Here is a 25,936-nt window from a genome sequence, read left to right as displayed (position 1 = left end):
ACACCACTGTAATAGGTCTTAAAATAACTTATTTCAACAAACATGTACAGAGAACCTAGTATGTTTTATCAAATCTGTATACCTGAGGGCCATAAAAATGCCCTCAAGAAGAGTCAAGGACATTTATGGAGAATGCAGTAGAGACAATTTTTTCATTGAAAGTGGTTAGGTTTTCTCACTGTGAAAAAAAATGTAGTAAGATAATTGACTCTGTAATCAGTGACCACAGCATGAAGCCCTTCCACACATATTCTGTTCCATCAGGAGACAGGCCAGAAGCTGTGGGCCTCTTGGAAGGAAAGTTTCACTGAGCTGATGCAGGCTTTTGAGTGGCTACACTTGGGAACTCATTCATTTCTTCTGTTTAGAAAAATGCTTATAATATTGATGTACTGCTAGTCTGACTGATGACTTAGGGAAATCAACAAAAGGAGGCTCTCTTCACTCCTCCTCCCACCCTAAGCCCTCCAACCTATACACAGACACTAAGCAGCCACCATATTTTCTCCTTTAAAAGCATTTTTTCCCTTTTTTTCATTGAAAGTTTTGCTTGGAGTCTAAAATTTAAATCTACGCTTCAACCTAGAAGAGCTCTTCTGGACTGTCGAATTTATAAGTTCAATGCTAAACTTCCCACAACAAAGGGATCACAGCACATTTAGAAAATAGCAAGGGAAATAACACTGAAAAACCTTTCTTTCTCTGTTCTGGTCACTTAAAGAATAGACCAAGAGCAGCCAGTGTTGTTTAGAAGCACCTATTGGCTGGATTGAGAAGCTATTAATTTAATCCAGGTGTTACATTGGCTAGAAGTTCTTTCTTTAAGATAACATATCCCTGATGATCAATAATGGCCAGAATTTTCAGTTAGTTTTAAGTTCCTAGGTCTTTACAATAAGATTTTAAAAATCTTCCAGCAAGAAACTCAGTTTTAAGATATGTATCAGTCATGAAAGTAAAACTAAGTGGATTTCTCCATCCCCTCTCTGGGCCTGTTGCCAGAATTAGCCATTTTATTAAAGGACACTTTTCACAATGCTTTCAGTTGACTTTTTCTTTTTTCAGGGATGAGGGTGTCATGTTATAGAGGGGTGAAGGCCAAGATCCTGGATTCAGACTACCCACGTTCAAATCTTGGCTTTGCCTCTGACTAGCTGTGTGGATTTAAGCATGTTGCTTAACTTCTCCAGGCCTCAGCCTTTCTTCTCTAAACAAAAGTACTAATTATGGCAACTCTCTCTCTCTGTCTCTTTCTGATTTTCAGTGTGTGTGCACGAGTGTTTGTTACCTTCTGCATGCATAAATTACCTGGAAAAAACCCCAGAACCCAAGAAGAAATGAAAAAATTGAAAACAGAAAATATAGGTTTTGGTAATAGCTCTTTCCTTCAGCAACCGTGACCTTGTGCCTATCTTTCTGTGCCTTGGTTTACCCTTTTGGAAAATGGAGAATGGTTGCTAAGTTAGGAGAGGTCTTCCTTATAGTCTCTTCTTCAGAAATATCATAACAAGTTCATATCTGTAAGTGGAATACAAATAAAATTTTAGGGATTGTGGCTGGGCCTAAATATTAAATACAAGAATAATCTTAGAGCAAGGAAAAAAAAATTAATTCCACGTTTGAAAGACTTCTCTAAAACCCAAATTTGTATTCATTTAGTAATAAACCAACATTTCCAATATATGTATATTTATCAAAAACTATTTTAATTACCAATTTATCATGATGTATCAAATGAAAATTGTATATTATGTTAAAAGCAAAAGACAAAAAAAGCTATTAAAATAAGGCTTTGTCAGCCTGTACAAGACTATAAGGATAAAGGCATAATTTCTTGACATTTTTTATGTATACAAAGTAGTTCAGAGACCTTACCATCATTTTGGACCTCTCGAGGTTGGGGAACCCCAAGTTGAGAGCCATTTGCTTATAAAACCCTGAGTCAGTGCTGAGAAAGCAATAATGGCCTGCCCACAATTGTGTAAGTAATAATGATATTACTAATCATTTACAAGAGCCCACTAGGGATTTCGGAAATAACCTCAAAGCAATTAACTAATGACCTACCTTTGATTGTATCTCCAGCTTTGAAAGCAAAAGGTTAGAGTTCCTATGCCAAACTGATGTGGAGGGAGTGACAGAGCACGGTGGCCAGCTCTCTTCCTGAATACATCACATAACTCCTACCTGCTTAATCTCCCTTCTGAGTGCACTTCCAGAAGATGGTAATCTTTATAGCCTTTTAACACTTTTATAACGTCTTTTTTCATTCTAATTAAAACTATTGCTCAGTGCAGAAAACTTGGAAACTACAGAAAGACACGAGGCTACAAGATGTTACCCATAATCCCATCGTGCTCCCCAAAATTACTTTTAACGTTTTGTGTTTGTCTCTCTAATTTTTCTCATAGAAATGTATACTTTACTAAAAAAGCAACAAACTATTAACATGGCTGTTTCACCTGCATTTTAATCACAACACATTTTGAGCATGTTTTCATAACAATAGGTATTTTATGTGGTTGTACAATCTTTTATTTAACTAATTTCCTTCTGTTGGACATTTAGGCAGTTCAAAGTGTTTCACTCTGTAAATAATACAGAGATTCTGTTATTTCATTCGCTTATTGACACCCCTTAGTACGTCTCTTTTCATAGAAAAAACAGTTCCTTCCTACTAACGTATTTACATTGATAGAATAAAATTTTACAAAAGGAATCAACATCAACGACATATACATGGTTCGATTTTGCAGATATTTCCCCCTAGAACTATTATTTTAATTTTTATTCTCTTTGGAAATATACTTGAAAGTGCTATTCACAGCTCAAAAGTTACTGATTTTAATAATATTTACATATTATTATGTGTAATCATAAATACATCTGATGATATTTTTACTTGCCTTTCTTTGATTTTTAATCAGGTTGAATATTTTTAATATGGCAATTGGTGATTTCGTATCTATTTTTTATTGAATCGCAATATATGCCCTTTGAATATTTTTCTACCAAGATATTAACATTTTCCCTTTTTTTATTGTTTTCTTTATTGGCATATTATTGTATTGTCATATTTTTGTGGTTATCTCTACAACTTGGTAGATACCAAGCTAGCTCATCTTTTATAAAGATTGCCTTAAAAAGTGTCTTATGTACATACACAAAATGGACACTTTTACATAAATTGAATCATACCATGCATGACATGATTTATAATGCAATTTTTTCTTGCTTCTCTCCACTCCTCAAGTTCACCCACATCTTCACCGACACACCCACAATAACCCATGTTAATGACCTAGTATTTATTTTTCTTATTTTTCCCAATTTTCACAATTACATTTCAATATGTACAGATAAAATATATACATGTACAAGGTTTTGTCATTTATGATTTCACATAAATGATAGTATATGAAACATTTTCTGCATCTTCTTTTACTCTCTCAAGGATACCTCATAAAAATCCTGCCAAGGTAATTGGTGTAATTCTAATTCATTCTTCTTAATAGCCACATAAGCTTCCCTGGGGTGGATGGACCACAATTTATTCAGCCATTCCCCTATTACTGCCATTCACTTTGTTTCTAAATTTTTGCAACTACAAATGGGGCTGCAATAAACATCTTTGAGGAGATATGCTTACCTATGGGTGTTTTTATTTTGATAGGATCGATTCACAGGACGAGTATTGCTGAGTCAAAGAGTATGTTCAATTTATTTTTATTTTAATGGATGCTGCCAGATTGCTTCCTAAAAAGGCTATAACAATTCATAGTTCCACTGGCAATGTATAAGAAATTTCCTATATCTGCCTTAGCAATATGTATTATAGCTCTTTTCAATTTTTATAAGTCTAAAGAGTGGAAACATATGGTCGACCATTCATGAGCTCAAATGACATACGATTTATTGAACATCTGAATTTCACATCTCTAAATCCATTTATTTCTTGGTACTTTTTAAAATTTTTTCATGTCAACTTGTATATTTTCTGTATACTATAGAGTTTAATACTTTGTCAGCTGTACTGCAAATAACTTTGTTCCAGAGTTCACGCATGTATATATACTTTGCTTGTGGAAGTGTTTCTTAAATTCTCTGTGCCAAAGGCCCAGTATTGGAGAATATTTCCAATCTATAGCAAATCGTTGTTTTGTAAAACACAAAATCACACACTTGGATGTCATAGCAATATCGAATATCTATAAAAGTCCATAAATGCTTATTCTCAGTTTCTGTACTTGCCTAGGAATGGGTTGGTAGCACATGGCAGACTGGACAGCTCTACAAATTTACAGACAGGTCTAAGTGACACTAGTTTGTGTCATCCTTTTTTTTAATCAAAACTTTCACTTTTACATAGTCAAATATAGTTCCTTCTATAGTTTCTAGACTTTGTCTCTTAAAATAGTTTAAGGTCTGTTTCTAGGAATTATATTGCTAAGATGATTCTATTTAAGTCTCAAATACATGTAGATTGTTTTTCTAATTGTATCCTATCTTTTCCCCTTTTTTTGTCTGGATTTTTTAACCATATGGGATGAAGTCCAGTGCTATTTTCTTTCAGAAGTGCTGCCATGCTACCTTGGTCATTGCGGAAGATATTGTGATCTGGCTCATTCAGCTGCCACTCCCTTCTAGTTTGCCTTCTTATACAGTCTGAGGCTAAAGGCAAAAATCCTGCATTCTTAGATCCAGTTGTACTATTGTTACATATGAGATGAACATGCCAGCAAACAGACACACCCAAGCAAGTCTTACAGCAGAGAGGTCAATATGATAAGTAGTTGTACAAAAGAATGTTTATTCTGTTAGAAAGCACAGTGAAATTGTCTGGGCACAGTGGCTCACACTTGTAATCCCGGCACTTTGGGAGGCCAAGGCTGGTGGATCACCTGAGGTTAGGAGTTCAAGACCAGCCTGACCAACATGGTGAAACCCTGTCTCTACAAACATACAAAAAAATTAGCCGGGCATGATGGCGGGTGCCTATAATCCCAGCTACTCGGGAGGCTGAGGCGGGAGAATCACTTGAACCCAGGAGGCAGAGGTTGCAGTGAGCTGAGATCATGCCATTGCACTCCAGCCTGGGTGACAGAGCGAGACTCTGAAAAAAAAAAAAAAGAAAGAAAGGAAAGGAAGGGAAGTGAAGGGAAGGGAAGGGAGAAAGGAATGAATGAAGGAAGGAAGGAAGAAATAAATAAATAAATATTTTGGACCAGGGACGGTGGCTCACACCTCTAATCCTAGCACTTTGGGAGGCCGAGATGGGTGGATCACAAGATCAGGAGTTCGAGACCAGCCTGGCCAACATGGTGAAACCCCATCTCTACTAAAAATACAAAAATTAGCCGGACATGGTGGCAGGTGCCTGTAATCCCAGCTACTCAGGAAGCTGAGGCAGGAGCATCATTTGAACCTGGGAGGCGGAGAGTGCAGTGAGCCAAGGTTGCGCCACTGCACTCCAGCCTGGGTGACAGGGGGAGACTGTCTCAGAAAGAGAAAGAAAGAAAGAAAGAGAGAGAGAGAAAGAAAGAAAGAAAGAAAGAAGGAAAGAAAGAAAGAAAAGAAAGAAGGAAGGAAGGAAGGGAGAGAGAGAAAGAAAGAAAGAAAAGAAAGAAGGAAGGAAGGAAGGGAGAGAGAGAGAAAGAAAGAAAAAAATATTTTGCTCTGTTGGGGTAGCTGTGAGGGGATTTCTCAAGTTCTTATATCATGAATTCCAATCAATAAGAGTAGCAGCAATGCTACTTCCGTTTGAAATGTCTCATGTATGGTGAACCCTCTTCCTGGCTGCATAACATCCAAGCAGTTCTTTCATCTAGAAATCTACCTAACCCATCCTAGTAGATCCCCTTCATTTGAACTAGCTAGAGTAAATTCTGTTGTCTGCAACAAAAAGCCTTGACCAAAAATCATATATTAAATGACCTCATATACTGAGACACTTTACTATAGTTGCTCTTTTGTTTCCTTGATCCATTTTGAATGGATTCCATATCATTAAGTTCATACCAGTAACACTGATCTTACCATGTCCTGAGATGTTTATCTTATTTGCTCTTCTTAGGAATTTATACTTTCATTTGGACTTTAAGATAATTGTATCACCTTAAGTCAACAAACAGAAAGAGAAACAGAAACAGAAACCCCAGCTGAGTAAAAGTAAGAAGCTTCCCTAAATCCAAGCTACAATATATGAAGACAAAGACTGAATGAAGAAATGGAAAGTGACTCAAAAGCTAAGGAGAGTCAAACCAAGGCACTCATGGAGTAGCATACTAATCATCAACCTGAGGACCTTGGAAAACTAACAAACCAATGGCACTAGGTCCAGCCAAAGATCATGGGGGGAGTGCTATATAAAAGCATATAAAAGAAATAATTAAACTCCTAAATATCCACCCCCTCCCCTGCTCCAACAGAGTTAGGCAACAACCCTTCTTCTTCCTCTGTAGGAATGGGAGGTATATTCTCTAAAGAAAATGTCCTACAGAACCTTTGCACTTGGTGTCACCAGACATAGAAACAGATAGAGATGAGGTTTAGGGCAGGAGTCAGCAAACTTTTTCTGTGAAGATCCAGATAGCAAATATTTTAGGTCTTATGAGCGATCTGGTCTCTGCTGTAACTATTCGGTTCTGAAATTGTATCACCAAAGCAGCCATAGACAACACTTAAACAAATGGGTGTTGCTGCGTATCACAAAACCTTTACAAAAAAGATGGTGGGCTGGATTTGGTCACTTGCCCATAGTTTATAGACACCTGCTCTAGGGAGGTGCCAGGAGTTTTAAGAAAAAGTCTACATGCTGAACAGGGAAGCTCTCAGTCATCTTTCTCTGACCTCTTCCTCTGTTAGATTTATTGACCACACCCCACTTTCTACTAGCCTTCATCCTCCCCTTTCCCTTGCCAAAAAAGTAAACTAGTAAAGAGGAATATTATTCTCTCAGTCCCTTTTCCAATGGTGCCTCTAATTTTTCCAAACTCTTACTGAAAATTGACCTATTCGAACTTCCTACTTCTTGAGTACAGTTTGGTGAATTATGTTTTGTTAAGAAATAATCCCCTTTTCTAGGATTTTAGAAAATCCTAGAAAAAGTATTGCCATAGGAGTTGGATGTGGGGTTTTTATGAACATTTTAATTTTCTCTATATCTGTGAAAATATCTCCTTTCTTATTTTCAATATTGTATATTTTTACTCTCATTCTTTCTTTTTAAGTAGTCAAATTCACAAGAAGTTGATTTATATTGTTGGTCTTTTCAATGAACCAGCATTTGAATTTGTTTATTCTTCTTATGATTTGTTTCCATTTCAATAAATACTTGTTAAACAAATAAATGGCAGTCATCAGCAAATAGTTTGTTGTTACAGATCATCTGAGAGAAAATGTGTTGAGTGAGAAAGAAGGAGCCCTCTTAAGAACACCAGTATCTAAGGGTTGGGCAGAAAGAAAACAATAACAGAAAAAAAAGGAGATTGAGAAGAAACAATCTGATCTGATTAAATTGGAGAAAAACCAGAAAAGCACAGTGTCACAGACACCGAGATAAAAGTGTTTTAATAAGGAGAACCTTGTCAACAGTGCCAAATGCTGCCCAGAGGGGATTTCTTGCCTAAGGATTTAGAAGTGTTCCTTAACGTGAGCTACAAGTAGGATGACCCTTGCAAGGGCAGGAGTAAAAGTCAGATTTCAACAAGTAGAAGTACAAGAAAAAAGTGAGAAAGTAAAGATAACAAGTAAAGATTACAGATAACTCTCAAAACAGATCTTTGGGGACAATAAGACATGCAATAGAGAGAAACTTTTATAAAGATTTGAAAATCTCAAGCATATTTAAATATGGACAGAAAGAAGCCAGTCAAGGGTTGGGTGGAAGATCCAGAGGAAGAAATGTCAGGCAGAGCACAGATGCAGGTATTAGACCCACATCTCAGAAGGATGCCCCTTCCCTTATGACAACAAGGCAGGAGGATAAGATATCTGTGGACCAGCGTGGGTGAGCATGTTTTTATAGACATAGCTGGAAGTATCAAAAAACTAAAGGATTTGAAATCGCTACAGTAAGTTTTGGAGGAAAAAGATAACTTAGGAATGGAGAAGAATGACCTGTCAGCACTGAGAGCCTTGTTAAGCTTGGAGACCACACAGTTATGAAAACACCAAGCCTAGGGGTGAGGGTAAACAGAGGATGGATCCAGGCTTGCCTGTTGGCATGAGTCCCAGGTGATAACCAATGATACCTGGGAGATTCTCACAGCTCCTCTGGCTCTGCCCACTCTGCACCAAAGCAGCCACAATGCAAAAGCTTTCTCTTCTACTTTTTCTACAGAAGGGAAAGAAATAAGCCTCTACTGCACTTATTGGAATAAATTCCCTTTCTGCTTCCCAGTGCCAACTTTTAAATCATGGGCTTGAGGAGTGAAGAATCCTAAGGTTTCCTTCCTCGTACTGAGATGGGATTGTTCCCTTGACCCCCTTCATGGGCAGAAATTGGAGTGGCTCCTTTCACTCAGCCGGCCTCTGGCCACTCCAGGCAAGAGGGAGCAGGCAAGCAAGCAAGTCCAGGAACTAGAGGGAATGAAGGCTGAAACCAGCCAGTCGCTCCTCTCTGGTGGGAGCAGGCTCTGTGCCGCCCTGCAGCAGCGTCCAAGTCCCTGCTCTCCCAACACCTAGGTTCTTGTCCAGTGTCCAGAAAAAATCAGGTTGCGCAAATGGATTGAAGGGTAGTGTATGTGGAGGATTTTATTGGGTGATGGCTGTCATCAGGATGGGAGTTGGAAAGGGGATGGTGCAGAAAGAAGACGATCTTTCCCTAAGCCACACCTCTGAAGTTATCCATGTCTATCCATAGTCTCCAACACTCAGCCACTCACATCCCCGATGTTCAGCAGCTTGGATCCCCAATGCCCAGCAGCTTGCATCCCCAACCACTTGCATTGACTATTTGCATCAGCCACTGTGTTGCTCTGCCAGCTGAAGTCTTTTCATGGGCACAGGATAGGGGCACGGCAGGCCAGAAAAGCAACATTTGGGCAGACAAATAGGGTCAGCTGTTTGCACTTAGGGTGGTGGTTCTAGGCTTAAGGGTAGGGTCTAGTGGGGAGCCTGGAGCCCAGCCATTCTATATCATCTCCCCTCTCTGAAGAGGCACATCTAAGTGCCTTTAGAATATGGACAACGACCGGTCTTAGCTACTTCCTGCTGAAAGGGGACATTGTTTGCAGAAAATGGCAATCAGATTCCTCCCAGAGATTTACCTAAGGATCCCCGGCAAAAGGGAGCCATCATCCAAGGCTCTGGCTGCCTGCCTATTTGGAGCCCTGATGGCCTCCAGGAGAGAGAAAAAACAAGCTTTACAAGGTTAAATATGCATGGATCAAACGTGCATTATGCAAGGAAAGAATTTAGTGCCAAAGATTACAGAAATGAGAAGTGAAATATACTAACAAGATTGTACCCCAAGCTGTCTCACCCTGGTGAAAAAAATTAAATCTTGTATGGGAGTGGTTACACTTTGAGAGAGAGAACTGTTCTTGCCACATCTGTAGTGGTTAACAGGTGAACGTTAGGGATTCTGGGGTTCATGGGCTTGCACGGTGGTCATTAAAGCTTCTGCCTCTTTCTTATATCTAAAAGACCAAGGTGGCCACTTTCAGGAGATCGTCTAAAGTACTATCTAGACCCAGGGTCTGTTTCTGAGTAGAAACTGGAGATGATAAAGTTTGTTGGTTGTCCATTCTGAAAGACAGGCAATTTGGGGCATCCCTCATTCCCTTCCTTCTTTCAGCAAAAACTTGGGGTGTGAGGGAGAAAGAAAGAGGGCGTTCCCCCCTTTTCTTTTCTATCTCCATCCCCGAGTCCCAGTGACCTTGGCAGGTGCCACCCATGGGTGCCAAAGCGGCTTGCACCGATGAAGCAGGGGGGCCTAGCGGGTGGGAGTACCCGCTCTTATCCACATACACCCTATCTCCCCTGCTGTCAACAACTTTAAGTTCCCTGGGCCTCACCTATGCCATGGAGCATGGCCTTCTTCCATGAAGCAGGGTTTTTGTTGGCAGGAATTGATCCTGCCCATTTACACTGTACATGTTGCCTGGCTTTGGATCCCTCAGATCTCGTTTTCCTTTCCAGGGCCTCAACCCGAAGCTTGGAATCAAGTTTGAGATTAAAAAAGGGTATTTGAAGGGCTGCAGAGATTCACTTAGATTAAGTCCCACAGGCTTTGGCAAATTTACAGCTACCAGCCACGAAGGTTTCCTCCTCTGTCATTTTCCTATCATAAGCAGAGTGCTGAGGTGGGAAGAGAACCCTCTCCCTTAGAAAAACAGAAAAACAACTTAAAGGGCATAAGGGCAGCGGATGGGGTTGAAGGAAGAGCCTCTGCTCTGTGGAAATGGGTTCCTTTAATCACTGTATCCCTTCCCCACTTCAGACCAGCTAGACCTCCATAAAGGGAAAAAGAGCCAATATTCCTTTTACCAGGCGGAAAGGCAGAGGTGGCAGGGTCTTGAAAAAAAGGCAGATCCGACAGGCCCGCATGTTAACTAACCATCTGTTGTATCCCAGATGGGCCCCTAAATGAGATGGGATTGTTCCCTTGGCCTCCTTTGTGGGCAGAAACTGGAGTGGCTCTTTTCAGTCAGTCCGCCGCTGGCCACTCCCCACGAGAGGGAGCATTGAGAGCCAGTGATTGTGGGAACCGGAGGTAACAAACGCTGGATCTGGCCAGTCACTCCTCTCTGGTGGGAGGAGGCTCTGTGTGTGTGTGGCCCGCAGCAGCGTCCAAGCCTCTGCCCTCTTGGCACCTGGGTTCTTGTCCAGCATCCAGGAAAAATTAGGTCACATGAACGTATTGAAGGGTAGTGTAGCGTATGTGGAAGATTTTATTGGGTAATGGTTCTCAGTGGGATGGGAGTGGGAAAGGGTATGGTGTGGAAAGGAGATCTTTCCCTGGGGCCACACCATCTGAAGTTAGCCGCTTCTATCCTTAGTCTCCACCACTCAGCCACTTGTATCCCCAATGTTCAGAAGCTTGTATCCCTAAAGCTCAGCTGCTCGCATCCCTAACCACTAGCATCATCCATTTGTGTTGCTCTGCCAGTTGAAGTCTTTTTATGGGCACAGGATAGGGGCGTGGCAGGCCAAAATGCAACATTTGGGTGGAAAAACAGGGTCAGGTGTTTTCACTTAGGGCCGTGGTTCCAGGTTTAAGGGTGGGGTTTAGCCAGGAGCCCAGCCATTCTGTATCACTACTTTGGAGTGGCAACACTCGGATAGGCAGCCTCTAATAAAACTATCCTTGACCTGAAAAAGCTAGAGATAAGAAGGACATGAACTGAGATGGGTCTTTTGTCACATGAGCCAGGTCTTATTTTTCTTTATTGCTGTAGAAACTGTTCATCTTGGCTTTATTTTCTGTGAGTTATTATTCAATTTTATAAAAGAAACACAAACATGTTATGTATGTATGTTTATATGTGTGCATATATATATGTGTATATATGTGTATATATATGTGTATATATATGTGAATATATATATATATTCTGTGCAAAGATCCTGTAGACAAACTAGTTACATGCATAGGAAAAAGACTTAATGGATATATGAAATATGATAGTAGAAAATGAAAGCTTTTCTTCTTCATATTTGAGCCATGAACATGTACTCATTTGTAATGAGAAGAAAATCAATAAAATGTATTTTTAAAGTCAACACATTTGAGCAAATATTTTTCTAGCAGCCACGTTCAAAAATAAAACCATATTCTGGTCTCATTTCTTTGCATTCAGGAAGCACTTTTCAAATATATCTTCGACGTTCCTGATTTGATTTTCATAGAATAATTCTGCTTTGAATGAATTTTTAAATTCCATTAGAGCATGTTTACTTACCTGAAATTCTTTCCTTATCTAATTTCTTTATAATTTCTGATTTATCTCAATCTGTTCCCCTCTCAGCTCAAATTTCTTATCATTCATCTTTCATCTCATTTGTCCATGTTTCCTTGAGCCGTGAGAGTACAAGGCACATGATGGTGAATAGTTTCTTCTGTTTATTGCAGTAATATTTTTAAAATGATATTTCCTTCTATTTTTTCCTTTATGTTATAGCATTACTTCATAGGCTCCCTACTGGTTTGCATTTAATTTCCTCATACTTAAATGATAGGAGATACATCAAGAACTATTTATTCCAAGATAAGGCATTCTGCACACTGTCTGCTTGCAAGCTGTTAAACGCAGGGTCTGAGATCTGAGCCTCCAATTTTGAACCAGTTCAATGATTCCCAGCATTGTGGGAAGAGTGGGCCAGAGGAAGTTCCCCTCAGCCAGGAGGTGTTCTGGTTTTCAGTGAAGTCTGTATGCTGGGGGCCAGACAGTATAGCTTGACTTCCTTTTAATTTCTTTGGTAAGAAGTCCTAACCCAGTGATGAGAAGACCCTCCATTGCCACCATGCTCAAGAACTTCTGGTAGCAGCCCTTGACCCCCTGACCTCCAGCTGAAATTTCTTCTGACCTCCTCTGGTTACTTTCCAGTGCCACCCCTTGCAACTCCAAAGAAACTGACTCTAAACAGAGGTTGATCCCCAGCCACTGCTCTGGTGGAGCTGAAAGGTTTCCATGTGGAAGCCCCTGACCACCACCAACCAGTTCAGGTGAGAGACCTGCATCCTTTCCCCCTTTTCTTTTTACCTTTTCTGAATCCTATTCCTTTTTTCCTTTTCCTGAGTTCTTTTTTTTCCCCTTTTCCGCCACCGCTAAGCCCTTTGTATGGTGTTGATGCCTGTGTCCTGGACACAGCTGCTCTTAGATCTTTCCTTCCTCTTGTTCTGGGGTGTCACCCTTGCATCCCTCCTATTCAGTAGCTGCTACAGTCCCCATCAAAGTTGTCCTGGAGCTCACCCTGCAGACACATAAGATTCTAAGAGGAGTGTTTGCCCACCTTACATCCTGTCTCCAACTCCACTCCTTGCCTCCAGGTGAGGGGTGCTCATGGAGTTTAAAATCCCTGATTTCTGTCATTTATCAAGCCCCGTTGACCTTTTCTTCATATAAACCCATCAATATTTTATCTAGAAGAAACCACTGTACATTTCTAATATGTCATTCATATTCTCCTAGCTGTAGTAAGAATGCAGATCTGATGCCTAAGTTTGAGGCAGGAGAATAGGGTCTGGAGGCAGGGAATCTAAGGCCAATTCATGCTGACTTCCTAGAACTAAACTGATAAGGGAAAACCCCAAATTTTCACGCCTAAGTAACAAAAGGACCAGACGCTACTCACTTTGCAACCCCACCACCTCTTCTGCACGGCAGATGGAAATATTAAAGTACCTCTGATTGGTTGCTTTCCAAAACCAATCAGATGGTTGCATAGGAGTGTAACTTTGTAACTTCATGTTAGCCTCTGATGGTTGCTTTCTGCAACCAATCAGATTGATTGAGGGCCACCACTTCATTTGCATGGTGTGGACACCAGTGGCCAATGGGAAACCTCTAGGGGGTATTTGGACCCCAGAAGATTCTGTAACCGGGGCTCTTGAGCCACTGCTTAGGCCTGCTCCCACCTTGTAGAATGTACGTTCATTTTCAATAAATCGCTGCTTTTGTTGCTTATTCCTTCCTTGCTTTGCTGTGCATTTTGTCTGATTCTTTGTTCAAAATGCAAAGAACCTGAACAACTTGCAGTCAAGACCCTTTACCGTTATGTTACCTTTAACATATTTTGGAGAGCCAACCAGAAGATAAGCCCAAAGTTAGGGATTAATTTTTCTCCTTTCCCCTTTTCTTCTCTGCTGCATACAGGGGAATCTTTTTTTCTCTCTCTCTTTTCCTTTCCAACTCAGGGAGCTCGATGGACAGCGCCAAAGCACGGAGGCAACTGCAAGTTGCTGGCCAGGGCCACTCTCTGGTGAAACAGAAAGGTTTCCATGTGGAAGCCCCTGACCACCACCCAGTTGAGGTGAGGGACCTGAGTCCTTTCCCTTTTTTTCCTTTTTCTGAATCCTATTCCTTTTTCCCTTTTTCTGAGTTCATTTTTTATTCCTTTTTCAGTGTTTTGGCTGCTATTTCCTAGTAGCTCCCTGGTAAGTGAGGGCAACTGGCCGGGGCCACTCTCTGGTGCTGTCTGAAGGCCAAGGAATGAACAAGGATGACTGCCCGGCCCAAAAAAGGAAAAGACTATTTTCTACCCTTTCTAGTTATAGTCCCTGGTCCCTATGTGTGATGCAGCGGGCAGTGGCAGCTTGTCCAGGGCGAACTCACACAGGTTTCAGGCAACTTGAACCTTCTTTTCTTATGCTAAATTCTTCCCTTCCCCTACTTGACTGGCAAAGGACAAAAAACCCACCTAGCTATGCAAAAAAGATTATACAACTAGTTGTTTAAAGAGAGAGTTGTTTAGGACAAGTCACAGGGTCCAGGCATCTTGTAGGTGGTGTATGTGGGTCATGGGTTGGGGGGATTCATGAGAAAGGGAATTTATGCAGGTACTGACGGGTGGGTTTATTGCTTTAATTTACAGAGTTAAAAGGTTGCTTTAAGTGGGATAGAAAAACCTTGAAGAAAGTTCATAGCAGGTCATCAGTGGTGAAGGGAACCAGTCCAAAGTGGTGCCAGCACCCATCTAAGTTCAGAGACATTTGATGGACTAAGTCAGGACCGTAAACTGAGGGCACCCCTGGGGACTCCATTCAGGGCCTAGAATTTTTCCAGGGGGATGATCCAGGTAAAATTTGAGTCACTTGATAAACCCTCCACTTTTCAAAGTCCTCTTCTCTTTTCCAGGCCACTATGGACAACTCTGAATCTATTCCACCTGATTCCTCGCTTGACTACATCCTCCACCATTGGAAGCAATTTGACCCTGACAGTCTAAAGAGAAGAAGCATATATTTTTTTTCTGCAATACTATCTGGCCCCATTATGAGCTGCCCAGCCAAGAACAATGGGCAGTCAACGGTAGCCTTCATTATGACACCATCCTGCAATTAGACCTATTTTGTAAGAGGCAGGGCAAAAGGTCAGAAATCCCATAAATACAGGCTTTCATGACCCTATACCAAAACCTAACAATCTACAAAACTCCCAGAACCCACCCCCTAAAGGAAAGTTCTAAGGCACAGCTCAATATTATAGATGATCCCATTTTACAAGGACCACCTGTCTCTCAGGGTAAATAGCAACTGCCCCCATATAGCCCCTTGCCAAGGCTCCTGAGGCTAAAACCCAGGAGCAAACACTGGGGACCCTACTAAGTCCCCCTCACACTTGGAGGGGAACACCTTATTCAACTCTCCCTCCAGACCTGCTGCCCCTTAGGGAAGTAGCAGGAACCAAGGGGCCTGTCCTAGTGCAGGCCCCCTTCTCTATAACTGATATACAACAGTGTAAGGGGAAGCTATTCTGAGATTCCTAGGAAATGTGCAGATGGGTTACAAATTTTGACTTTAGCCTTTGAACTCTCATGGAGAGATGTTCAATTCATTTTAGCAACCTGTTGCACTCCCTCAGAAAAGGAACGAATCTTTGAGGCCACTCCCCCAACCCGAGAAGTGGATGAATTATTCACTCGAAACCCTCAGGACAATCACTGGAGGCCAGATACAGTTCCCATTACTGATCCTAATTGGGACTATAACACCCCCATGGGAATGAACAACCAGGCTAAATTTCTTGAGGCTCTCCTTGGAAGAATGAGAAAGGGAATAACTAAGCCAGTAAATTATAATAAAGTAAGAGAGGTTACACAAGGCAAGGAGGAAAATCCAGCCATGTTTTACGGCAGGCTGGAGGAAGCCTTTAAGAAATATACTAATCTGGACCTTTCCTCTCCCTAAGGCAAAACATTAATGGCACAGCATTTCGTTAGTCAATCCACCCCAGTTATCAGACATAAGCTGCAAAAGCTACAGATGGGGCCACAAACTAATCAAAATCAACTTCTTAATACCACCTTTATGGTGGTATTATGACCTGGAGGAAGTAAAAAGGGAACAGAGTAAAGAAAAACAGCAAGCCAAAATTATGGCAGACATCATTGGTGATGCCCTGAATGCCCAAAAATCATTTAAGGGAAACCCGAAGGGCCATAAACCACTGCCCTTTTCTGCAGGGCAGATGGAAAATTGGTTGCAGAAAGCAATGAATCAGACGTTTGTGTAGGAGTGTAACTTTGTAACCTCACTTCAGCCTCTGATTGGTTGCTTTGTGCAACCAATCAGAATGATTGTAGGCCACCACTTCATTTGCATAGGTTAAACACCAAGTGGCCATAATGGGCTCTTAATGCCAGCAAAGGCTTTTGCTTCAAATGCAAGGAAAATGGGCATTGGGCAAAGGAATGTACTAAGCTTCCATCAGGCTCCTGCCATCAATGGGAAGGCACCAGTTGTGACTCCTGGCACTGGAGAATTGACTGCCCCTGCTCCCACCAAGGGGCTCAGTCAGGCAAAACTCCAGCAGTGCAAAAGGAGGAATTAGATGAAGACTGAGAGGGCCCAGCGTCTTCCTCACCGCCCCCTGTCCTGTAACACTGTAATTACTACTTAGGATCCCCAGGTAACTGGACGTCAGGGGCTCTCAAATTCAGTTTCTTTCCAATACAGGGGTGAATTACTCTGTCCTTACTGCTTATGCAGGCAAATTTTCCTCCTGGTCCATGGGTTTTATGGGATTGGAAGGAAAGCCACAAACAATATTCTTTACCCCTCCTTTGATCTGTCAATTTGAGAAACAAATTCTTCCACAGAAATTTCTAGTAGTACCAAGCTGCCCAGTCCCCCTGTTTGGAAGAGATATTCTGGTTAAAATAGGGACACTACTACAATTTAAGCATCCAGCCTGTCACCCAGGCTGGAGTGCAGTGGCGCGATCTCGACTCACTGCAACCTCCACCAGGTTCGAGCAATTCTCCTGTCTCAGCCTCCCGAGCTTTAGACTGATCCAGTTCTCCTCACTTTCTTGCTTGCCGTTCCAAGAATAACTGTAAAATGTGCTGGGAATGGAACATCCTGAAATATGGAGGGACTGGGAAAAGCAGGGTGAGCTCTGCTCCTGTTCAAAACCTGCCCCCAGAAACAAAATGTCCTTCAATGCTTTAGCCCAGCATATCATGTCCATGGGGCAATACATGGGAACACAGGGAGGGCTGTTTTGGGGTCCCTCAGCTGCAGTGCTAGCGGGGCACACACAGACAAGACTGTCCTCTCCAGGCAGCTTTCCTGAGGCTTGTGGGATCAGCACATCACGAACACTTGGCTTCTGCTGTCCCTTGCTGCCTAGAAAGTAATAAATCCATTTCATGTGACTCGTGTGCATGGTGTGTTCTGTCTCACCAGACTCAGACAAGTTGGTAGCCAGTGCACGGTGAATCTGTTTCACAGTGATTCTGCTTTAGAGTACTTTGTTCTTCTGTCCTGAAAGAACTCTTGGGTGATATACACGCTGAGTGCCACTGCCTGTCGGAGTCATAAAGGCACCTTGCCACTCTCCCCTTTGTCTACACCAGGCCACTTGCCGCTGAGCAATGCACTGGCATCTCATCCCCTCAGCATCACATCTGCTCATGCAGCTGGTTTAGTCTTTTAGATTCAAAGCGACACAGACCCTCTGGGCTTCAAAGCAACTCTGTATTCCCAGCCCAACCATTTCTTATATTCGTGACTAAATAATGCAGCCTGTTGACTGGTGCTCACCCACAGTGGGGGCGGGTCTTCCTCTCCCAGCCCACCAACTCAAGTGTCAGTCTCCTCTGGCAACACACTCACAGACACACCCAGAGACTATGCTTCATCAGCCATCTAGGCATCCCTCAAATCCAGTGAAGTTGATACCTAATATTAACCATCACATCACCTAATATTAACCATCACCCTCACTCATTAGCTTATTTATTTGTTTATCCCTTCAAAGGAAATATTTATTGAATGCCCTTTATATGTCAAGCATTGTGGTAGACCCTGGGGGCATGGCATCTTTCCTCCTAGTGGGACCTTGGTTTTTATTGGTTTTTTTTTTTCAATTTTTAAAATATTATGTTTAGTTGGCAAATAATAATTACATGTATTTATAAAGTATCATCGTAGGAGGACGAGCCACAGACAAAACTCCTGAGACACAGAGTTAAAGAAGGAAGGGGTTTATTCGGCCGGGGGCATCGGCGAGACTCCTGTCTCAAGAGCTGAGCTCCCCGAATGAGCAATTCCTGTCCCTTTTAAAGGCTCACAACTCTAGGGGGGTGCAAGTGGAGAGGGTCGTGATCGATTGAGCAAGCAGGGGGTATGTGACTTGGGGCTGCATGCACTGGTAATTGGATCAGAGCAAAACAGCATAGGGATTTTCACAGTGCTTTTCTGTGCAATGTCTGTAATCTATAGATAACATAACCCATTAGGTCAGGGGTCGATCTTTAACTACCAGGTGTGGTAGTTAAAGATCTTTAACTACCAGGTGTGGTAGTTAAAGATCTTTAACTACTAGGGTGTGGCACCAGGCTGTCTGCTTGTGGATTTCATTTCTGCCTTTTAGTTTTTACTTTTTCTTTCTTTGGAGGCAGAAATTGGGCATAAGACAATATGAGGGGTGGTCTCCTCCTTTACCATGGGATGTTTTGACATATGCATACATTATGGAATAATTAAATCCAGCTAATGAACATATTCATTACCTCACATGCTTATCATTTTTTTACTTTGTAGTATGAACATTTAAAATCTGCTCTCTTAATAATTTTGAAATATATATTATGATTAACCATAGTCACCATGCTGTGCAACAGATCTCAAAATAATTGGGTCAAACTTGTGTACCCAACTCTCTGGGCCACCAATAAATTCTCTCCCACAAGCCTTCTCAGTCCCTTATGCAAAATTATTCTAAGCAATAACACCAGAATAAACTCAGAACATTCTAGTTGTGTAAGGAGTCCCTTAGTCTGTCTCACAGCACCCTTTATTAGAGTCTACGTGCCTTCAGGACAGGGATCATATCTTCATCAACCAACCATCCTCTAAAGGAGTATTTTTATAAACTATAATTTTTCAATACCATATGACAGCATCTTTCAAGGCATGGTCTTGGACTAATTGAATTAGATTACTTAGGATTTTTTAAAAATTCATGAAATACATCCTGCATCAGAATCACTGAGGATGCTTGAAACGCAGATTCCTGGACCAAATCTTGAACCCTCTAATGTTGAATTTGGAGAGTTCCACAGGATACTCTGTGAAGCATCCTAGGGCATTGTTAACATGCTCCCTGGTGATTCTGAGGCACGTCAAAGTCAAGTAGGTTCTTCATATCTGCATCTGTTCACACATAGGGAATCTGCAGAAATTATCTAATCCTTATCTAAAATTTATTTTAGATAAGGATTATGTCATTGCTTAAAAGAAAAACTTGACAACAATTCCTCTAAAACACCCAACCCAAGGGTGCAGTGTGAGATGAGCTAAGAATTGAGATGAAATCATCAAATTGTTAGGAGATTAAAGCAAAATAAACATGGAGGTGAGCAGAAGTTGGGAAAGAGGTATCCATAGAAATGCAGTCAAATCTAAGTCAGGGGAACCAAAGGTCAGTTTGTGTGACCCTCTGGGGTCTTGATCTAAAGGCTTTAGCCAAGTAGCAAGTTCAGAGAATTTTGGAAGCCTCTACTGAGTGGTCCAGAAAAAGCTGCAAAGACCTTGTTAGGGTGCAGCTGGATCCCCTTTGAAAGACTGTAGCTTCTACCTTGTTACTGTGTCTCTGCGGCCCTTCGAGGAACTGTGCCCGTTTTTCGCCAAAGCCATGTGTGAGCTGAGAACAGGAGCATGAAGGCAAATGGGTAAGCCAGCTCTTATCATTCTCATCTGTAAAGCAAAGGAGATGGGCCAGGTGTCTCTTCTATGTCTCTGTCAGGGGTAGCATTTGGAACCTGAGGAAAAGTGGTCAGCCTGACGATGGAACTTGAGCATCCATTGATCCCATCAACACAGGCTTAGATGCAAAGATACTTCTGCATTCACATAAATCAGAAAAATAAAAATCAACTGGTGAGCCTCCTAGGGAGAGAAGAGCATCAAGGAAAAAGCAGTATTTGTGATTCTTCTGCTCCATAGGTACTTCTCGGAAGCAAAGGACTGATTTCAAAGAAATGAAGGGATTCCTTGTATCTCATGAAGAGGCTTCCTGTCTAGCAGAGAGGTGGAGAAAATGCAGTCATCACTGCTAATTCCAGATCATCTTTGAGAGGAGGAGACACCTCTGTGCAGGACCTGGCTCCCTTAGAGATAAAACCAGCTTGAGGAAGAGCCAGCAGTCTGTTGAGTAGCCCCAGCTCACTTGGAGAAACCATTTTCACTGGAATTTTTCAGAGGCCAGATCTGGATTCCAGAGCAACTTTATGAGGTGCTACTGTAAGTAATGAATGCATATTTACCAAATGTTCCAGAATTTACAGAAGTAAGTTTTGAAACTTCTTTTTTGTAAATTTCTCCAGAGCCTGCACCAGATCTTAATCCTTGAGTGGGATTTGAGATTTACAAACAGGCAACAGACAGTTGGGAACAGGGAAGATGAATCGGGTCAGTGCCCAAGCCCAGTAATTGGGGTCATAAAAAGGTGACACTTTTTCTATAATGAGGATGCATCACTTTTATGATAAATCAAAGTTAATTTTAAAAAATCAGACTGATTTCATTACGTGACTCAAATTAGCCTTGAAAGTAATCTGCCAAGAGGAAAGAAAAATGGCTGATAGCAATGGTAGCACCATTAGAATTCATAGACAGCTGCCATAGTGATGATACTGTAGGAAACAGTCTTCACTAGAAATACCAGCATTTTATTTTAAAACATCTTCATAGAGGTCTGAAACAAACACCCTGTTCAGAGACATTCCACCACCGCATTCACCAGGTGAATGCCTGACATTCCACCACCTGCATCATGAGGTGGTTCACTGCATGAACCACCTCCACTCAGGAAACCTAAGATCCTGAAGCATCAAAATCCTCAGTGGTACTTTTCTGCCTTGACTAGCTCAAAACACATCTCACCCCCTCAGTGGGGGCCCCAGTATAGTCTTGGTATTGAGGAAGGTTACAGAGACTGGAGGGAAGCCAGGGGATCAGACTGACTTCCTAGTGTGAGGGCTATATATAAATGAATATTAATGAACAGAAAAAGGCCCAGACCATGCCAACAGCCTCCTTCCTAGCCCTTCTGGCACTGGTCTCACCTGCCCTGCACACAATCCCACAGCACTCTCAGAGAGACTCTCTGACACTCAGGTCACACCCCCAGTCACAGGTTCAAAGTTTGTAAGGGTCTCATCCCTTTTCCAGGAGAAAATGTAAGCCCACTTGCATGGTGCACAAGACTTTCTCCACTGCTTCCCTGTTGATATAGTTTGGATATTTGTCCCCTCCAAATCTCATGTTGAAATTTGATCCCCCATGTTGGAGGTGGGGCCTGATAGAAGGTGCTTTGGTTATGGAGGTGGATGCCTCATGAATGACTTGATGCCTTACCTGCATAATGAGTGAGTTCTCCCTCTATTAGCACATGAGAGAGCTGATTGTTTAAAAGAGTGCAGCACCTCTCCCCTCTCTCTCCATTGCATCATTTCCTCAACTTTCTTCTGCCTGGCTCCCTTTTTCTCTTTATTATTGCCCCAATACCTTCTATGTGCCTCACCCATCCTTCTATGGCAGAGACTAGCTCACCCGATTACAATTATCCAATGGAAATAAAACTAGGAATTGAATTGGGGTTGCAATGATAGGCAGAATTCTAGGCTCTAGAAACACCATTTGGTCACATTCAATAAAATGCACCACCTGGCTTTTCACAACCACCTGGTTGGTTTCTCCCTTTGGAAGGAATTAGGCCAGACTCAAAAGAATCTGATTTGACAGGTGGATACCAAGTAGGGTTTCAGAAAACCAAGGCTGCTGGGCTAATAAGGTAGTTACTTAGAATGGCCAAAAGCACAGATCCAAGTTTGAGATGAAAAGACCTGTCTGTAGGAGGGTTCTAGAGAGATAGAACAACTGTATTAGATCCAAACAATGGGAGTCAAAAGGAGAGAGAGAGACAGAGAGCACAGATCAGAGGTAAGAAGACCAGTATGAGAAAGCAGATGGGGGTTGTACCAGCGTGATATTGAGGGGTGAGGGTTTACTGGGAAGGGGCTTGAAAGAACATTGTAGGGTAATGTAAATATTCTGTGTCTTGAGCCAGGTGCAGTGAGTGGTTCATGCCTGTAATCCCAGCACTTTGGGAGGCTGAGCTGAGCAGATCATTTGAGATCAGGAGTTTGAGACCACCTTGGGCAACATGGGGAAATGCCATCTCTACAAAAAATACAAAAGTTAGTCAGGTGTGGTGGCACTTGCTTGTAGTCCCAGCTACTTGGGAGGCTGAGGTGGGAGATTGCTTGAACCTGGGAGGCTGTGAGCCAAAATTATGCCACTGCATTCCAGCTTGGGAGACAGAGTGACACCCTATCTCAAAAAAAAAAAAAAAAAAAATTGGCTGGTAATCATCATTCTGAACAAAGTATTGCAAGGACAGAAAACCAAACACCGCATGTTCTCACTCATAGGTGGGAATTGAACAATGAGAACACTTGGACACAGGTTGGGGAACATCACACAGCTGAGCCTGTCATGGCGTTGGGGGAGAGGGGAGGGATAGCATTAGGAGATATACCTAATGTAAATGATGAGTTAATGGGTGCAGCACACCAACATGGCACATGTATACATATGTAACAAACTTGCACGTTGTGCACATGTACCGTAGAACTTAAAGATAGTAAAAAGAAAATTTTCTTTTAAATTCTGCATCTTGATTGTGGTTATGCAGGTACATTCACTTGTCAAAAGTCATCATATTGGATGACTTTTATAGTATGTCAATTATTCATCGGCACACTTGATCAATGTTTTTAATTAGGGAAGAAGAAATAGGCGAAGAAGTTTTTAAAGGGTTATAAGTGCCCAGAGCCCACTATATGGACCATAGACAAGAATTGAAGGCAAAGGGGAAATCCAGAAGGTTGTTCTGTTCCTCCCTCTCTCAAAATATCAAAAAATCATATCTCAGAGCTGGATCACTTTTCTGAAGTATATTCCACAGAACACTAATTTCATGAGTTTCTCCTTGAATCAAAAGAATCTGAAGTCAAATAAATTTTGGAAATGCTCATACTTTATCCACCTTTTGGATGATCCCAACATATATTAGACCAGCACTGTCTAGGAAAATTATAATCCAAGTTCCATTAGTAATTTAACATTTTTGAGAAGCCATATTTTTAAATCAATTTAGGTTTAATAAAATATTTATTTTATGCCTACAAATACACACACATACACACACAAACACACAGAAACAGAGAGATTTATCACAAGGCATTGGCTCATATAATTAATTATGAAGCCAGAGAAGGCCCAAGATCTGTAGTTGGCAAGCTGGAGGGCCAGGAAAGCCAATAGTATAGTTCCGATCTGAGTCCATGTCTCAAGGCAGAAGACCAATGTTCCACCTTGAAGATGGTCAGACACAGAAAGAAAATTCTTTATTGCTCAGCCTTTTGTTCTCTCCAGACCTTCAACAGATTGGATGTGGCCCACCCACATTAGGGAGTTTAATCTGCTTTCTGTGGTCTACTGATGCAAATGGTAATCTCATCCAGAAACACCCAGAGATCATGTTTAACCAAACATCCATGTGCCCGGTCAAGTTAACAATAAAATAAACCACATTTATGTGCTTTTACACTGAACGGCACATCTCAACATAGATGAGCCACATATCAAGTGCTAAACAGCCACTTGGCTGATGGCCACCATATTGTAAGTAGAGCATTAGAATAATAAAGGCTCTGAGAAGACTTACAATAAAGAAACCTTTTTAATGTTGTTTAATCCAGTGTGTTCAAACTTTATTTGACTGCAGGACCCTTATTTCCAGTTATTGATCAACCAATTGATTGATTGATTGATTTTTACTGATTTCATTTATTATTATCTTGTTCTACAGTAACACACTTTAGAAATATCAACCTAGTTCAAAGTCCATAAAGTAAAGGTCCAAAAATTAGATATAACCTACAGATGTGTTTTAGTTGCTTTTTTGAGTGATGTTTTAAAAATTGTTTTTGAGTAGTTTAAGCCAGCTTTTAAAAATTAGGAGATTTCACATGTAAATCTGGATTTGTAATTTAAAAGTGGAAACACCTGATCACACTGAGTCTGTATTTCCTCATGGCAACAATAGGCTAAAGTTGAGTGTCTGCTGCTCTCTTTATCATGGGGTGGGGAGTGGAGTGGGCTCAGAGGCACACAGCTCAGGGCATCCACACTAATGCTCCAATGCACGTATGCATACCCACACCTGGGCAACGCATCCGTGAGAGTTATCCACTTGCCCTGTTAACAATTAAGTGTGCATGCCCTGATCAATCTCAGTCATCCCACTTTCAGATAAATAAATTTAAGCCTAGAGAGTTTAATTTAGGTCATTCACCTAAAGTCATTTCATGAGTTAGTGGCAGAGGAAGAACCATTCCCCATTTCTCCTGATGGTTCTATATGCTGTCCTGATACTTCTACTGATGTTCCTTCTCCTTCTTTACCTTCAGAGAAGCACAGAATCTGTGAGCCTGACTTACTAACTCTTCACTCTCTCATTATGCTCTTTAAGTTGAAGTGATTCTCTCTGCCTGACACTATTTGGTTCTGCACTCATCACTAATGAGATGCTAACTTGAAACAAATCAAGGGATGAGAGAACCTTTGTGGAGGTCAATATATCCCACTCTGGTACCAGAGACAGTCCCAAATTCCTTAGATAATCATTCAGTCTTCTTGTTTGGACTTAATCAAAACATTGTGTCCACTGCTGAGGAGCATCCTGACTGAACAGAATCCCACCACAAGGCCTCAGGAGATAGTGCATCTGGGCAGAATGCCAGAGCAGTCAGGATTTAGCTACTCCCAGAGGGACATGCGTTCCTCCCATCATGATTCCAACCTCCTATGGCTGATTCTTATCTTGAGGCCAAGGCCAACAGCATTTTTTTTCTTTATAACAACAGTTAATTTTCCTAGGGAGTTTCAGCTAGTTTTAATAAGAGAAAGTTTATCCAAGAATGTGGAAGTGTGTGTGTGTGTGTGTGTGTGTGTGTGTGTGTGTGTGAGAAGGTATGGGTGCTCTAATACCTGTTTTAGTGTGAAATTTAGTAACCTTGAACATGAAAGGCTTCTTTCTTATCTCTGTGATTGCTGCTTGGTGGAGATTTAGGAAGTGATCTGCAGAAGAGAATGAAGAATCGAGTCAGAAGTTTTACACTCAGAGCTAACCTCATTGGCCTAGAAAGACAAGGAGCATAAAGAAAAGAAAATTCATCCCGAGTGGCCCTGTTTCTAGTCACCTAATGGACTCGTAAGTCTATTGCGTGTTAGGAGCTAAACCTAGAGATTAAAGAAATGAGATGCCATCCCTGAGATAACACTGTTTTCAAATGCAGACTCTTGGATCCTCCCAAGGAAAGCTCTTATTTCTTCAATTTCTTGCTATCGCCCAAATCATGAGCAGAGTGGCTCAGTGACCCGGCCAAGGAAGCACCATGAAGAGCTATACAAGGAGTGTCCTAAGATCGGCCTAGGGAGATGCTTCCCTACTTGCCATCCTTCAGTTGTAGTTAACCTCGTAAGTACTTCCAAAGGCAGAGCTGGTTTGAGAAGAGCCATGTTTCCTTTCTCTATGACATCTAGCAGAGTTTTGCACTTAGTAGTTATATTTTTCTGGCTTCCCCAGAAATCAGAGCCCAAAGTAGAGGCCTATTTCCTGTGGAAATAGGAAGCACAGCACCAGAGGGCAGGATTGAGGAGGAGGGGTTAGGCAGGGGCAGAAGAAGAGCCAACAGG

The sequence above is a fragment of the Pan paniscus genome, chromosome 19 (assembly GCF_029289425.2).
Source record: "Pan paniscus chromosome 19, NHGRI_mPanPan1-v2.0_pri, whole genome shotgun sequence".
Taxonomy (NCBI): domain Eukaryota; kingdom Metazoa; phylum Chordata; class Mammalia; order Primates; family Hominidae; genus Pan; species Pan paniscus.
This window is presented reverse-complemented; position numbering follows the sequence as displayed.